Below are 17,352 nucleotides of genomic sequence, written 5' to 3'. Positions count from 1 at the left end.
CTGCCTTTGTCCCACTTTTATTTATGACCTTGTCCAGATGTCTTGCTGTCAGAGGTAGGGAGGTATGGGTGTGGGTACAGAGTGCATTCTACTGTGCAGACATGACCATTATATGTGTAGTATATTCCACATAGCACTGTGATTTCCAGGTATGTCAGTGGCAGAGCAGTACAGAGTAATGTGGTGAACCACTGACAGACAGCTGTGTATAAGTTGATGGTTTGCTATCATGTTAGTAGGGTATTGGCCCTGAAACCCTTATAACCCATGCAGATGAGAGTGTATCTCATGTTAAGACATGTCAGCATACAGAGCCCCTCTCCATAAGGGGCACAGGTGGGATCATAGGACTGTGTTTCCTGTGCACTTATACAGGGAGCATATCACTAGGGGTATTGAGGCACTTGGCTTGCTGTTGACAGGGAGTGTATTCTACAGATAAGGGAGTGTATGGTACACGTATCTGTCACTCCAACAAGCCATACTGATATCACAGCCCAGGTTTATGCTGTGCCTACAGGTTGATGCAGTGGCCTTGGGTTCCAGATGTGCTATAGTCCCATCAAGGCAGGGTCTGGATTGCTTTGTATGCCAGACAGGGATCACCTCATCAGAGTCTGTATGGAACGAGGTAGAGGGACATTGCTGTTAGCCTATCTCTGCAGGGTAGGTGTTTGGGTTTGTGGTAATGCTTCAGTGCTTTTAAGACCTTTGTGTGTGGAGACTACATGGTCTGTGGAGTGTGGGTTTGTGGAGTTCTCATATGATTTTGCCTCTGAGGTGACCATTGTTTGGGGTTTGTTTTGTTGCAGACCTCCACTTACATGGGTGTGTGTTGTGTATTTGCAGGTGATTTTACTGAACCCTTACAATGCATGGCACCTATGTTACTTCACAATCTGTTCTGCTGTGCACATTCTCCATTTGTCTAGCCAGTGGTTCCCCTTCCCCTTATGTGTGTCTCTTTGTCCTTCTGTGGTCCAGTTACAGGCTTGGCCACAGTGGCTGCTGTTATATATTTGTAATTTTGATATGGGCTGGGTAATGCCATTACATCGCACACAGGGTTGTGGACTTCACACCTCTGAGTGTACTTATTTAGCAGGTTGTCCATCATTGCACCACTCCATTTGCTGTGGTCCTTAGATGGTTTGTGTTGCTATATGTTATTATGAGGCTACATGTGGGCCTAGCTGTCATAGAATTCAGACTCAAGAATCCAATGCCAAAAGACAAAAACTAATGTTTATTGCAAAGCTTTCAGGTCACAAACACCCATCCTCAGTGCTACTATCATGAAAGTAATAAAATACAACATTTAAATAGGAGTTCTTAAAAAACACGATTACAGCCAGCCTATCATAGAATAATAATGGTACCCCCCCATATTACAATATACAATTTTTAACGATGCATATGTATTTGTAAAAAAGGTATATAAAATCATTTAAAAATTCGTATATAAATATATATGCATATACCATACACACACACACACACACACACACACACATATATATATATATATATATATATATATATATATATAAACATATACATAAAACTATACATTTGCTGCCTGTTTTTTACTAAAATGGGCTTCAAACTAACAGCATTATTTAAACCTGTTTTAAATGTTGTATTTTTTGCTTTCATGATAGTAGCACTGGGGAATTGTATTTGTGACCTGAAAGTTTTGCAATAAACATTGTTTTTCATCTTTTGGCATTGGATTCTTGAGTCTGAATTCTACTACTGCTTCTTCGCTCCATTTATTGCAGTACAGACTGTTCTTGTGACATTTGGCATCTGTCAGTACTGTGAGTGCCAGAATTGAGGGAGTATTCTTCCAGCCAGCCAGCAAAATGAAAGAAGTAAATGAGTTTGGTTGTTCTGTGAAAACTCTTCTTCTGAATAAAGGTAATCTTTTATTATCAAAGACTATTACAGCAGCAGAATCTGTGGTAACTGCTGACCAGTCTATAGATGCTTTTGAAAGAATATTGGATTCATTAGAAAAGAAAGTGCAGGCATTCAAGCAGCTCCAATGGCAACGGTTAAGCTTTCAAGCTTATTTGGAAATGGGAATAGTGCCTTGTGGACTGAGAGTGCTTAAATGCCTTCTTATGTAAACACATATCCGGAACTTTTAAAACAGTGGCAGTAGTTAAATTCAAAGTTCAGATTAGACTATATGCACTTAATGAATAACTTCTTTGAGTATATTGAGAAAGAGCATAAAGATGAAATGTTTAAACTGGAGAATGAGCTGTTAAATATGCTCTGTTTTCCTAGTGTATCAACTACATACCAGAATATGCTTGACAGAATGTATTTGTTTGATACCAGGCTAGAAATGAAAAAAAACTAATAAAATAAGTTGAGACATGAATGACTTCAGACAAGGACACATTTTTTTCTTGGCCTAAATCAGATTATGTAAAAAATCAACAAAATAAATTAAAACTCAGTGATAAGGACAACTTTGAGCTGGTTAGAGTTGATGAGTCAGCTTTGCTAACCAATGGGAACATCATGTCCTCTGTATCAGCCTCTGAGCCTTCCAACCTACAGAAATCTTTGGTTCTGCCCACAGTGACTTCAGCAGCTGGTGTAGTATCAGAGATTGCAAGAGGAAATGATGAAAATGAGCAGCTAACTCCTACAACAAGTTGTGAGCAGTGTAGTGTTTCTAATTTCTTCAAAAAGCAACAAAATAGACAGCAAAATGCACCAGTAATGTTTCCTTTTCAGCTAAACCTTCCGGAGAAGGTAGGAAGTTTGCAAAGAGCTCACTAAAGAGGGAGGTTCATGCAGTGCCAGACACACAGCATTACAAATGGGACAAAAAGGAAAAACAACAGTCCAGCTCAACAGAGCAAGACTGCTCAACATTAATGCACAAAGATAAAGGTACTGTGAATTTATCTAATTATCAGTTAACTGAATTACATTTATCTGTGTTGGGAAAGGGACTGAAATTCATCCCAACAAGTAGTGATGATATTGTAAAGGTGCTAACAGACTTGAAACTTTGTGAAATTTAAGCTTAAAGCTGATTTTTGAAACAGATACAGCACAAGAAAAGAATGTTTGTAAGAAATTAAGTACATTTATAACTGCGGTGGTGGTGCTGCGGTAGTGTTGTTGCCTCACAGTAAGACGCTGTCTGGTTCGATTCTCAGCTAGAGCATCTTCTGCGTGGAGACATGCATGAATGGGCGCACCTTCGTTGAAGGTTGTGCGTCAGAGGTGGCAACTCGGCACATAAAAATCTATTGCCAATCATTAGCAGACCGGAGTTCTGCTGTGGTGACCAGTATGTTGTCCTTTATTAGTGACATTTAGTAATGTCTGTGAAAGTGAACTAAGAGAACTATATTCTAGAAGTAATAAAAAACATTATAACTTGACATATGCAGAAAATATAGCCCTTAAACAGTTAGAAAGTGATGAAAGCATTATAAAGCAGGCTGATAAAGGGGGTGCCACTGTAATAATGGACAGAATAAAATATATGGCATCTTTGAATGAAATGGTACAGGATGTAGAGACCTTTAGAAAAATAACTTTTTTAGAAGTAAAAAGACATATTTCTGAAATAAATATGGCCATTTATGAATTACAATTGATGAATGATATAAATGTGGACTTGTTTAATTATTTGTCTGTTCCATGCCCTAGAATACCACAGATATATGGTATTCCTAAAATACATAAAGATGTGTTTAACCCCCCCCCCCCGAGACCAATAGTCTCAGGGGGTGGTTGGAAAACTGAGCCCATTTCTATGTATTTGCAAAAACAGTTGAAAATATACCTAGAGAAATGTCCTAGTATTATGAAAGATATAATGGCTTTTTTGTGTAAGTTGAAAGAGTGGTATGTCAAACATCGAGAGATAGATTATGTTTTTGTTACATTGGATGTTATGTCCCTATTTACAGTAATACCAAACAGATATGGAATAGATGCTATACGAGACTAAGTGGGGAAGCAGGCCTACAGGCCAGATACATAGAAACTGTTTGTACACTACTGGAATTAGTACTAACTAAAAATATTTTCTTGTTTGACAATGAACCTTACTTGCAGTTGGCAGGTGTGGCCATGGGTACTCCCATGGCCAACACTTACGATAATTTAGTACTATATGAATGGGAGAAGAAATTCATTTATAGTAAACAAAATGCTTTGAATAGTAATGTTATATTTTACCAAAGGTTTGTAGATGACTGCTTCCTTGTTTGGAAAGGTACATTACAAGAGTTAAATACATATATTGCTTATTTTAACTCTACTACCAGCTTTCTAAAGTTTAAAAAGGAGAGTTCAAATGAAAAGATAGTTTTCTTAGATGTAGAGATAAGAAAAATAGAAGGAAGCATAGAAACTAGGTTACATAAGAAAAATGTTCAAGTAAACCGCTATGTAAGTAGGCATAGTATGCATGCATCTCATGTATTCACAGGGGCACTGACAGCACAGTTGACTAGATTAAGTAGACTTAATACAGAAAATAAGATTTTTAGACAACAGGCAGAAGATATGATGCAAGAATTTTATGAAAGCGGATATGTTTTAGGAAAGGTGAAAGAGGTTTATGAGGAAGTCTGTTATCAAAGACATAATAGTATTAAACCTATATTCTTGGATAGTAATGTTAATGTACTATTAACACAGAAGAACAAAGATGATAAAATAAGGTATTTAACTAATTATAATATAAAAACTTCTGAAGTAAAGAAAATCATTGAAAGAAATTGGACAATTTTGATGGCAATGCCTGAGTTACAAAAAATTTGTGGTGATAGACCATGTTTTGCTTACAGAAATCAAAATAATTTAAAGAGAAGGTTGTGCTACAAGGACTTTAAACAGACTGTCAGCATAAAAAATATTTTTAGTAAACCAATTACTACAAAATGTCTAAACTGCAGTTGTATGGATATTTATACAGAGAATAACATTTTTAAACACCCCACAGCTAATAAAGAATATATGTTTGATTGTTCAGCAAATTGTAATACTACTAATGTTGTCTACTTAGCTACTTCATGTTCATCATTCTATGTCCGAAAAACTATAAGGAAATTAAGAGAACATATAGCTGAACATAAGTCTGATATTTGAAGAAACATCAAAACTAATGCATTAAGTAAACACATTTCTGAAAAAGGTCAAGAACATCAATTTAAATTCAGAGTTATTGAGGTAGTATATGTTAGTAATAGGGGTGGTAACATTAACAATATTGCTGAACTTGAAGAGTATGAATGGATAGTTAGGTTACAGGCAGATTCTTTATCTGGTTTAAATAATGCTGTTAGCTTGAAGCCCATTTTAGTAAAAAAACAAGCAGAAAATTTACAGTTTTATATATATATATATATATATATATATATATATATATATATATACATATATATATATATATATATATATATATATATATGTGTGTGTGTGTGTGTGTGTGTGTGTGTATGGTATGTGCATATATATTTATATATGAATTTTTAAATGATTTTATATAACTTAATAAAGGATTTTCGACTGGAAACAGACGGCCTGCCTTGCTTGGATTACTTTCAAATACTTAGTAATGCTGTAGAATTATATATTTTCTATTATTACTTTTTGACTTGACGGGTTTACGTTCGCTACTTCTACTACTATTGTCTGATCTGATTAATATACAGTGATTAACTAGAAATATATGGACTGAAAATCTTCCACACAGAGAAGTTTCTTACACTGGTTTATATAACTTTTTTACATATACATATGCATCATTACAATTTATATATTGTAATATGGGGGATATCATTATTATTCTGTGATAGGCTGGCTGTAATCATGTGTTTTTTAAGAACTCCTATTTAAATGCATTTTTACTTTCATGATAGTAGAACTGAGAAAGGGTGTTTGTGACCTGAAAGCTTTGCAATAAACATTGTTTTTTGTCTTTTGGCATTGGATTATTGAGTCTGAATTTTACTGCAGCTTCTTCACTCCATTTGTTGCAGTGCAGACTGTTCTTGTGGCCTAGCTGTCATACCATCACAGACTGACATCTGCACGGGCCCAAATATGACAGTCAGACAGAGGCCCACAGATGGGGATGGGGTGTTAATAATGTTCTACCAAACATAGACAGTTGGGAGACCAGTTTGGTAATTGCTTGTTTGCTCTTATTGGTTTGAGGTCTGCTTCCCCACAGTCTTTCATTGCTGTTTTGACATGACCCTTTCTTGTTTTGCAAAACTTGACAGGCAAATGCAATGTTAGGACAAGCAGAACAGATATACAAGGCATATTTGTACTCCTGCTGTGACAACCTGTGTCATTTCAGGGGTATGGCTGTTGGCAAGTAACATGTTGTCAGTGCTGACACAGAAAGGTGGCAACCTTTTATAAACTGGCACTATACTAACCTTCAGGTACCTGCTGTCCTACTAGGCACCATACCTCTCAACTTCTGAGAGCCAGACATCTGGACAAAGCCATAAATGATTGGTGGACAGAGGCCTAAATGTAGGGACCATTTTTAAGTATTGGCCTTACAAACCTAAAAAGGTGATTCAATAACAGGTTTTTCATTAGCATGCATGTGTCTATAGGGTATGCAGTCTGACACTACAATCTGTCATTATTTTCTGACCTTAGTCTTAGGTGGCTTGCCAGTGAATTGCCAGGCAACCACTATTTCATGTTATACAGACCACAATTATGATGCAAACCTCTGGACATTCTGCAATAGGTCTGTACAGTTGAGAGGTATGGTAGGTACTGTGTAGTTTACTCCAAGCTGTGTACTGTCCATATGTATGGCCCCCTGTCCATGACCTGTACAGATTTCCTGCATTAACAGATATTGACATCTGGACAGTGTGTACATCTCCTACCGTAGGTGTAGCTGACATGCATAATAGTTGGCACTGCAGTTCTCTGAACATGGCCCTGTCAAAGACAGCACTGTACCTAGGCCACTACAGCACAACAGCTGGGAGAAAGTGCTGGCCAAACCCTGACAGTATTAACCACACATATACACAGCTCATTGACCACTACATATTGTGGACATGCAACAAGTTATCATGTGTATTGGGACAGCCCTGGCAATGTGTACTGTGCTGCTATTTCCCTGCAAACATACATGTTACTGCATTTCTATGGGAATATGGGTGGGGGGGGGGTCACACCTGGCAACTGTACACATTTGCACAGACTGTGCTGATATTTGCTTACATTTTGGTTCCATTTAGCATGGTATTGTGCCCTGTCTTGGAGACTAGAGGCATATCACTAAAGACCAAAGGTCAGATTGTAATGGCATACATTTGAGTTTCAGACTTCTTACCCTTCAGAGCCTTACCGCAACTGCAAGACCTGCTGTGCTATTACTGTGTAAGTCGGTGGGGGGGGGTATTTCATCATTGTCTCCATTTTTGGGCCTTTGCCAGACATTTCTTTATGGTTTTCTAAAGCTGACTTGCTGAGTGAGGCTGAGGGGTGAGTATGGGACCCCCACACTGACATCCATGCCTGTGACCTATGACCGCCCCAGTTAGTTGGCCTCCCACATATACTGCAGTGGGATTTCTCACCTTGGGTACTTTTGCATAGTGTGGGGAGGCCAGTATTAGGAAAACATTTCCTGGTGTCCCTCATAGCTGTCAGTTGTCTGCTGCTATCCCAGTAGGCCGCCCCACTCCCTTGCATCCATGCAGCAATACCATAGATATGCTACCAGAACATACTAATACATTCATTTATTGTTAAGAAGACTGATTTATTTTGTGCTTGCGGCAGTTGTGAGGATGGTGCTTGAGGGCTGCCTATGTCAGATGCACGCAGCACACTGCCTATACATGGTAAGTTATAGGTAGTGTGATGTGTGTGTCATCCATTTTACTCTGTGTGTGTGTGTGAGGTGGAGAGAGGTGTCAGTCCCTGGGTGCCTACAGTGTCAGTGTGTGTGCTATGTGTTGCCTCTTTGTTAAGGCCAGGGCATACTGGACATGCCTCCATCTGCCTACAGGAACTGGCTCAGGAGTTTCCTCCTCTGAGTCCCTCTGTGCCTGTGGGGACCTTGGCAATGGTGGGAGGCTATGTGGACCTTCCCCATGCTGTTCCTGCTGCAGGTGTTTCTGCAGGATTGTATTGTGTAGCATGGCACATACTATGAACATGTGTGCACATGTGGCTGGAGAGTACTCCAAGACTCCACCAGATATGTCAAGGCAGTGGAACCGTGACATGAGCATCCCAATCACATGCTCTATAATGATTCTGGTTTGTTTGTGTGCCTCATTATGGCATTCTTGAGTGGGTGTGTGTGTAATTCTGATGGATGTCATCATCCACACTCCAGTGCATAGCCATCATCCCCCACCAGATGGCCATATGGGATGTCCCCCCTGGCAAATCCCTGATACAGCTGTGAGGAATGCCAGATGTGGGAGTTGTGATAGCTTCCAGGGCTGCCAGCACACACATTAATGATAATGCCCTGGGCATTGCACACAACTTGACAGTTGATGGAGTGGAAGCCCTTACTGTTTAGGTAGATCCTACCCTGCTCACTGGGTGGTGCTTTGATTTGGATGTGCGTACAGTCTATTGCACCCAGTACCTCCGGGTAGTCTGCTACATGGTCGAAGAGGAGCATTTTGCTGGTCCACTCCTTAAGGTACTGGGGAAGTAAATGTGCTCACCGGCATGTGGTAGCATGGCATCCAGGAACTGGTGGATTACCCTGGATGCAGATGCCTGTGAGATCCCCATGATGTCTCCAGTAGGTCTTTGGAAAGTACCTGTAGCTAGTATTCTTAAGGCTACACATACCTTGGTATCCAGTGGTATGGGTTCCCCTCTGTTGGCTCTGGGCCTGAGGTGAGGCCAGCACAACTCGATGTGTTGCTGAAGTATATCCCTGTCTACCCTTTAGCGCTCTACTATCTCCAGATCATGTTGCCCCTTGTAGATTGCCCTGGGTCTGAACACTGTTCTCCTCCTCCTCAGTCTGAGGCAGTTGCCAGCATTATCTTCCTCACCATCCTCAGCCTCTAGCACATACTGATGTATCAAAGTGACAGCAGCCCCTAACATTTTGTCGGCTAAAATTCCCCCGAGTGTGCACACCAATGATACAGAGTTTGTGAGAAAAAACAGACTGAAAGGTATTTGCACAGTTTATACTGTTGTGCTGCAGAGGCTACCTGTATGATTGGCTGGCTATAACACATTCCACCTGCCTACTATTTTACTTGTACTTGATTGCATTTATTCTGCTATTTCCTTTTTTTTTCCTTCCCCATTTCTGCCCCTTTTAAGCTCCGAGGCACGCTGCGCAAAGCCACTGCCCAAATGTAAACAGTGCTGCTAATTCTGTTTTTTTTTTTTAGACCTGGCGCATGCTTTAGCTAAAAGTAAACACTTTGAAGCAGAAATGGCCCTCCCCTGGATGCGAACACACTCTTTATTTCATGGAATATGTCAATACAGCCTCAAACACACACCCTTGCTTAGCTGTGCTTAGCTAAGCTCAAATGGGAGCCATTGAGCTCCAATGTGCTTACACCAAGCATGACACCACCCCTTCTTCATGTCAGCTGCTTCTCCTGCTTACAGCACTACCTTATAGCTCCTACATGATTAGGTGCAGCCAAAGAATGGTCTCCCATTTAGTGATTCAGTAAAATTTCCTCATTTGTATACCCCACTGTCTTAGTCCCTGGTTACACCACTACACCACAGCCTTCCTCCTTAGTAACCAGTGTTACCTGTTATTGTTTTGATTCTGCATACCATACACTATAATGTCAAAATGCAGATTTCACTTAAAATTGTCTTTTCACATTTTTTTTTATTTTCTGCACAATCCCGTTTGTGTGCCACTGCCCAATGCTTAAACATCCAAAATCGGCCAAAAAAAAACTTTGATTTTTATAATTTTGCATCTCTTTTCCATACCAATGGCCATATTTTTTGGCCATTTTCATGCTGAATGATTATAATACATGCTTTACTTTGAGCTGTCATGTCTCTGTTTTGATTTTTGCAGAAATGTACTCGGTTAGTAACGAATACATTTCTGCACCTCACACTGTTCTTGCACGGATGCCTGCCTGCTTACTGAATCACTAATGCACCTCATTTGCATGGTTTTCACCATCAGATAAGGTAATTAGCATAATTCAGTGATGCCCATGTAAGAATAATGCTAGCAGGCTCGTGCATGCTCCCAGCCTTGTTTACTAGATCGCTCGGTGGCCATATTCAGTGCAGGAGCTGCTGCACTATTCCTGCATGGAAAAATGGCTTATTGAATCCTGGAGATGATCTACATGTCACATAAATAGCCACATCAGGAGCTCACTGTCCTCACATCATGAATGTCACAAACGAATTGATACCGACAAGGACCCAGCTAGCCTTTTGCAAAATGATCGAAATTATTGTGGTATTTGTGGATCAATATAGTGTATCCAATATGAAATGATTCAAAGGAGGAGGAAGAAGGACTAAGGCAAACAGTAAAAGAGAGCTGTAGAAAGAAAAGGATTATACTCAAATGGGATCTGCATTTGTTGGGAGCAGATGAGGAGGTTCTGAGATCCAGGGAGGGGAAGGAACAGAAGGTTATTGAGGCCTTGAACTATGAGAGTGCCAGCTAGATGGTGTGAGACTGTATTTAAAAAGATAGAAATAGGGATACAGTCCTAACCAACATGAAGGTGGATAAGAAAGTAAAAGTGAAGACATGATTAGCTAACAAATATGCTACTGTGTAGTTCGCAGCTGAGGGGGAAGTTTAGAATGCAAAAACAGTGGTATGAGATTTTATGGAAGTGGATTATACTGAGCTAGGAAAACGAATTAATATGAGTTAAAGGTCTCAAGAAAACTGAGGGAGTAAGCAAACAATGGAAACAAGTCAGGGACAGAGTAGATACATTGTAGACAAGGATGTGAGGCAGAATTAAAAATAGATGATGAGATCAATGTGGCTATATTAGAATTGGAGGCTAGTGACTAGGGTAAAAAGAGGAGCATAAAACATGGAGAAGAGAGCAAAGGAGGAAAGAGCAGCAAAAGTGCTAACTTAAAGGTAGTTGACAGATGTGAGAGCACAAAAGTTATATAGCAGAAAAGAGGAAGAGAGGGATACAGTAGGCCACACAAATCAAGGATGGGTAGTAGATCATATAGAATATGGCAAAGCAGAAGTACTGAATGAATACTTCACTTCCACCTTCATAACCGAAAGTGGTGCAGTAATCGGAGATAGGGGAGAGTGGTAAACAGACTCAACATAGAACTGGAAGCGGAGAAGAATGTCTGCTTAACAGGGAATAAGTGAAAATTTAAAATTGTGCCAAGTTAATTGACTTAAGTGTTGCTATCCAGGACTGTAACTAGGCTGGAAAATAGATCCAAGCTGTCAAAGGGTGTGGTCAGCATGTGCAAATGAAGGCAGAGTGCTATACTGGCTTCACAAATGAAGGCCTAGGCTGCATTTGTGGTCACAGCTGAAGAACAGAAGTGGTTAGTGTATGGTGATTTAACTGTAACCAGCTGCTTGTTATGTTTTACAGTTTCAAAGGAGAACAGTTTTATTTATTTATTTATTTATTGAGTTGGAGGGGACACTAGTTTGCTAATCTGCACAGAAGGGCAAGCTTATAATCAACAAATGATGACAAACGTGCAAACTAGATAAAAGAAATTGACATAATTTCCAGGTTTAGTTCTGAAGAAGTCCATTGTTTATTGAATGAAAGCACTTAACTTTTTTATATTTCGTAATAAAAAACATTCATATCATGGATGATTTGCTGGCTGTCACATTTTGGAAAACTAACATGTTGTGCAGTCCTTTAGGGATCTGCCCATGGTGGTTGATGCTAAAGGTCTCTGTATATACTGTTAGCTATGTTTAGTGTCTGTTGTAAATTAGTTCCATGATTCAATTAAGTTTTCAAAGAAGAAAAGCTTCTAAGTATTTCCGATTTCAAATATTATTTGAATGTTCTTTTAGTGAAAACTAACATAAGAAGATTGACTTCCATAATTCATTGCCCTCCCTCCCACTTTCACTTCCCTTTAACTGTATTTTTCCTGGATTTGATTATAATACTTATCTTTGCCTTTGATATTCACCTTTCTTTTTGTTTCTGGAATTCAGAAAGTTGGGGCACAATGTAGAAGCCTTAGCTTGGAAGGTTTTCACATGACATTAAATCTCTCCCCCTCATAGGGGCCCTCAGCATGGAGAATGGTCACACTTGTTAATGTGCTTGATTCAGTGAAATGGTAATGAGCCAAAATTAAGATCTTTCTCATTGATGCCATACCTGTCTCTTTGTCACATTTTCTCACTGTCATATTAATTAACCAACCTGCACTGGCAGATGAGCAGAGTGGTAAAAATATTATTGAATCCTAACGCATACCTTATTAGTTTTACTTAAATTAAATACCCAGCTACTTTCCCACAGATAATTACCATTTAACTGTGTCTTCCATTCATTGCATAGATGAGTTGTCACTCATATTTAACTCAAAATCATACCTCACTTTAAAACCTTCTATTTTTTCATGTCATTATAATTTCCTTCCTGCTTTTTTCTCTTTATTTCTCATTTCCTAACAGTGATGATTTTCTACATAAAAAATGTGGTTTCTTTGTCTTTTCATTTCATATTTCTTAGGGTTTTAGATACAGAAGAAACACTGCATTTTTTCTGTTTTAGTTACTTCCACTGTTTTCTCCTTTTAATACTATTTTTATTTAAGGAAAACTTTCATTCTGCTCTTAGCATTAGAAGCATTACAGCTTTAATATTTCTAAAATTCTTAAGCAAGTAAGATGGTTAGACTGTTATTTTCCCATTTTCTCTTAGATCACTTTCAGCAATTCTAATTAATGTACTGGTTATTTAGTCACTTATTATTTTAAACTATACACAACTCTGCTTTAATAATTGAAAATTTAACCTCAGATTTCCTTTAAATTAATTTCAGCATACTCTAGTCAAATACCCTGCTCTTGAGGATCTTCTTTGGGTACTAGGTTTAAATTCACCAGTTCCTATAATTTTTCCATACTTCACCAGCAGAAAGTGAAGTTGTAATAAATAAATCAACCAATAACAAATTACATAAGCTGTTATCAAGCTGTGTTAATAAATGTGTGAAACTGGCTCTTATAACATGCATCTAGACTTAAGTGTTTTCATTGCCTAATAACTACACTACTCTTTTAAAAGTATGCTTTTCTAAATCAAGTTAGTTGTGTCCTCAACAGCTGCTAACTATATATAGTTCACAAAGGAAAAGGAAATTAACTCAGCAGATAAATGCAGATTAAAACTGCCCTCTCTGCCAGTTCAAATGCAAGTGGTGAAAGTACAACAGTTAAGGGACGTCAGTTAAAGGAAGCCCACTTTCTAATATAAACTATTCCTCTTAAGTACCTAGCAGGTAATACAAATTCAGCAAATAGGATTTAAAAAAAACAGATCACTAAGTCTAATGCTCAAAAAGTTACCAAATGAATTTAATTTCATATACCCATTGCTTGAATTTGATGCCCATTAAATTTAGTGTTAAGAGGGCTTACAAATTTAATCCTGCTTTTACAGCAGGGAAAATAAAACTGTTTGCACAGAGGTGCTGACTTTACTCAAAAATTCCAAAGCCAGTAATGCGATAGTGTAAGCATCTCTGCTTTCCTGTTACAAAAAGGTTATGTGCAATAAGCCATTATGGGCAATTATTTGAAAAAAAAGTGTGAGCTAATTAAACCAAAAATAACACATAGGCTGATGTGTTGAACAAAATGTAATAATTATTGTTTATATAACAGCTTGCTGAAATCATATCAAATCATGTACAAATCATTCATATTAGAGTATTAACAAAAGGGAAATACATTAAAAAGGTAAATCCAATGTCTTTTTCTAATGTCTGTTTTTAATGGTTGTGAATCTGATTATACCAATTGTGACACCCCACCTCTGGCCCATTAATCAAGGAGCCTCAATCCTCACTACTAGCACCATTGGGGAATGTACATTGGGAGGATGACAGGTACACACATAGTATTTTCAGATGTACCTCACTGCATCAAGTGCAATTTTCCTTAAGATTACACAGAGACCACAGTCTGTTTGGGGCTGGTTTCTCCCTGTTTCTCCAGATCACCAAAAAGACTCCCTACTAACACAGCTATAGAGATGAGATCTCACCTGAGTAACCAAGCCAAGACCTCCAGCACCCTCTCTGTCCAACCAGTGCTTTGTGTCCCTGCCTAAGTTGCTGACATACACACTCTTTGAGGTTTGAGTTATACACACACAAACTGGGGAAAGACTGGGACAGGTTTACTAGCTATGCCCCCTTCTGCCCAGACTATAAGGTAGTTTCCCCTGCCACCAGTCACTCCTTATCAGTTTCTTTAAGGCCCTTAACAAAGGGTGCCCAATCTTACTGTGTAATGTTACTGTCAATACAAATGCTAGTTTGACCAAGAGCAAGGCTATTAGGAGTGGCCTACACAGTGTCACAAAACAAATATGCAAGCATTCTCAGAACATAAATATGTCTTTACACAGATCAGCCACAATGAAATGTTTAAATAAATTTAATAAATAATAAAAGAACAAGACAATACTAAATATATATGCACAGTGATATCAGAGTTCAAAATCACAGGAAATATTTAAAACAACATTGCAGGACAGTTTCAAATAAATAAAGAAAAATATCTAAGCTAAGCTTTTCTATTCATGACTATACCTAAAAGAATTAGTGTACCATAATAACTTACTTCAGAGCAAGCAAGGCAGATGTGGTGAGTGGATCTTGATGTTGTCAGGTCAAAGTCGAAATACAGAATACTGTCTCTCTCTCTTACAGACTTTTCAAATTAATATCTCAAATATTACTGCTGGGATACCTTGCAGAATGACATCATTTCTTGTCATCTGACTCTATCCCAGGTAAAACCCCCACTGCTAAAAGCTAGCAGTATTTAGCATTCACCTGTGAAAATTCATAGACCTCAGATCTTTTGGCAAATGGTGGAAGTCGTAAAATAATTTACATTTTCCACCTTTAAAGACAATACAAAAAACTTTCTAGTACAGATGTTATGTCTGTTGCTGCACGGAAACTGAAAGATAACATCTTTTTTTAAGGTCTAGCCATAAAGTAATTTAATTTTAGCTATTTTTCTGAAGTTAACCTCCCGCGTTCCAGTTTCTATTGTTAAAATATATACATTTAAGCAGTTACAATAGTGTATTTCTGTTCTTTTCCAGTAGGGTACACGGTGGCTACATCTTTAAGCTCAGTACTTTGTAAAATACCTTTTAAATACACACTAGTGTACCAGTAGTTGGATATACCCATAGCATACAGTTCTAATGCAGTTATAACACAAACATCTTAAATGACACATTTTGACATTCACAAATGACACATAACTATTTACACAATTCCAAACAGCTGTGCTGGTAGTAGCTCTCTTTGTCACACTTCTATGTAAACCATGTTGATATTCGCAAATTACATATAATTATTTACAAAATTACAGATAGCTGGCTAACAATATTTCCTTTCGTGACATCAGTGAAAGCATGACATAAAAAAAAAGTGTTATTGGTTGTGCTGCTGGTAGCATAAACAACTAAACAGGAAATGTTTCTCTCTTTATGTTGCCAGTAGCATCTGAAAAATTGTTAAATATAAAATAGTAGAGCATCAAACCTTTTATTATAGATCAGGTCAATACACATTAAAATTTGATAAAAATCAGCAACCAACAGATATACTAAGGTAGGCAGCTTTTTAATGTTATATTGTTATGCCACAGCACCTTATGTAAACTTTGTGTCTGGAAAATTTCTCTTGCTGTCAATAACAGAGCAGATGTTTGATATAACCCAGCATGATTTTCTAAGTGGGTATCCTTGTATGATACATTTAATAAATTTTAATTCAAATCTTTTTAGCTCATTAGATCAAGAGCTGAGTGTTGACATTGCTTATCTAGTCTTGGTTAATGTGTTTGATTCGGTGTCTCACTCAGATAATTTATGCTATGTTACGTAGCTATATCACTAGTGACCAACTTGAAAGAAATGGAGAATCTATAAAGATTTTTAGATAGGCTTTACCAGTGGTCAAGGGAATAACAATTTAATTTAACTCCTCAAAATGTAAATTACTGCACTTTGGTAGAAGCAAATTGGAAAATTCACATACATACAGCATCTTACCAGTGGCTGAGACTGTTAAGGACCTGGGCATTATAATATACAAATATCAGATTCTGAGGTTAGTGTAACCATCTTAAGACCAAAGGCTGATGTAGTGATAAATCAGAAGTTAGAAAATAAAAGCTGAATAACAGAAAAATTCCATCTCCTAGAATGTTAATACTTTATTACAGCAAAGCTTTTGGATATAAATCCTTCTTCAGGAAATATTACCTAATAATAAAATAGTTATATACAATGACAAGTAGAGAAGCCAAAGTCACGATTTCTCTGTATAAATCTGTTATCAAACCTCAAACTGAATACTGTAGATCAGTTTTTATACATAAAGTCATACTGTTAAAGAAGTTAGAAAGTATTCAGAGATAATTTATAAGAAACAGTAAGGGAATAAAGCAGTTGAATTATGTGATAGATTAAATACGTTAAAACTATATTCAGTAATTATTGTTTACTGAGAAGTCATTTAATTTTTGTTTTCATAATGAGAGTCTGGCGTCAGCTCTGGGGATAGTATTGGGTCAACTCTGAGGATAGTACTGGGTCAGCTCTGGAGAGAGTATTGGGTCAGCTCTGGGGATAGTACTGGGTCAGCTCTGGGGATAGTATTGGGTCAGCTCTGGGGATAGTATTGTGCATCATTGATTAGTAACAAGGAATAGTAGTTTAACTGTCAATATTGCATTTTTAAAACAAGTTTTAAAAAGAACTCTTTTCATTGTAGAAATGGAAGATTGTGGATTTAATTACCTGGATTTGTTGAGTTATCTAATAATCTAAATACATATAAGGCTGACTTGAATTTATTGTTTGGAAAAAGTGTATTCCACTAGCCACACTAGTTATAAACACCTTGATAGCTTTGTTTAAGCCACTAAGGTTTAGTAAATTTGCATGTGCATTGAACTGTTGCTGCAAATAGGAAGCACCGCCAATTATGCTGTGAAACATTCATACCTTAAAGCATATTTTTATGTCAACTTCCACAGATTCTGAGAAGGTACCAAAGGTACCAACAAACAGACACCAATATTACCTCTCCCAGTAATGTTTTAATAGATCA

General features: G+C 37.7%; 1 protein-coding gene across 11 annotated transcripts in view; it reads left to right on the top strand.

Moving 5' to 3' along the window:
- The window catches only part of LRRC3B (leucine rich repeat containing 3B), a 795,604-nt gene that overhangs the window by 448,577 nt on the left and 329,675 nt on the right, over nt 1–17,352 (top strand). For 5 of the 11 annotated variants that reach the window (XM_044064768.1, XM_044064771.1, XM_044064763.1 and 2 more), the window contains exon 1: nt 2,498–2,913. The exons of the other annotated variants lie outside the window; for them this stretch is intronic. The gene's annotated coding sequence lies outside the window, so the exon portion shown is untranslated. Of the gene's footprint in view, nt 1–2,497; nt 2,914–17,352 lie in introns of those variants that run through there. 11 annotated transcript variants of the gene reach the window in all.

This window comes from Protopterus annectens, chromosome 3.part0, assembly GCF_019279795.1.
Source record: "Protopterus annectens isolate FY-2018-M chromosome 3.part0, PAN1.0, whole genome shotgun sequence".
Taxonomy (NCBI): Eukaryota; Metazoa; Chordata; order Ceratodontiformes; family Protopteridae; genus Protopterus; species Protopterus annectens.
The sequence above is the reverse complement of the archived record's forward strand: the minus strand, read 5'-3'. Positions and strand labels throughout refer to the sequence as shown.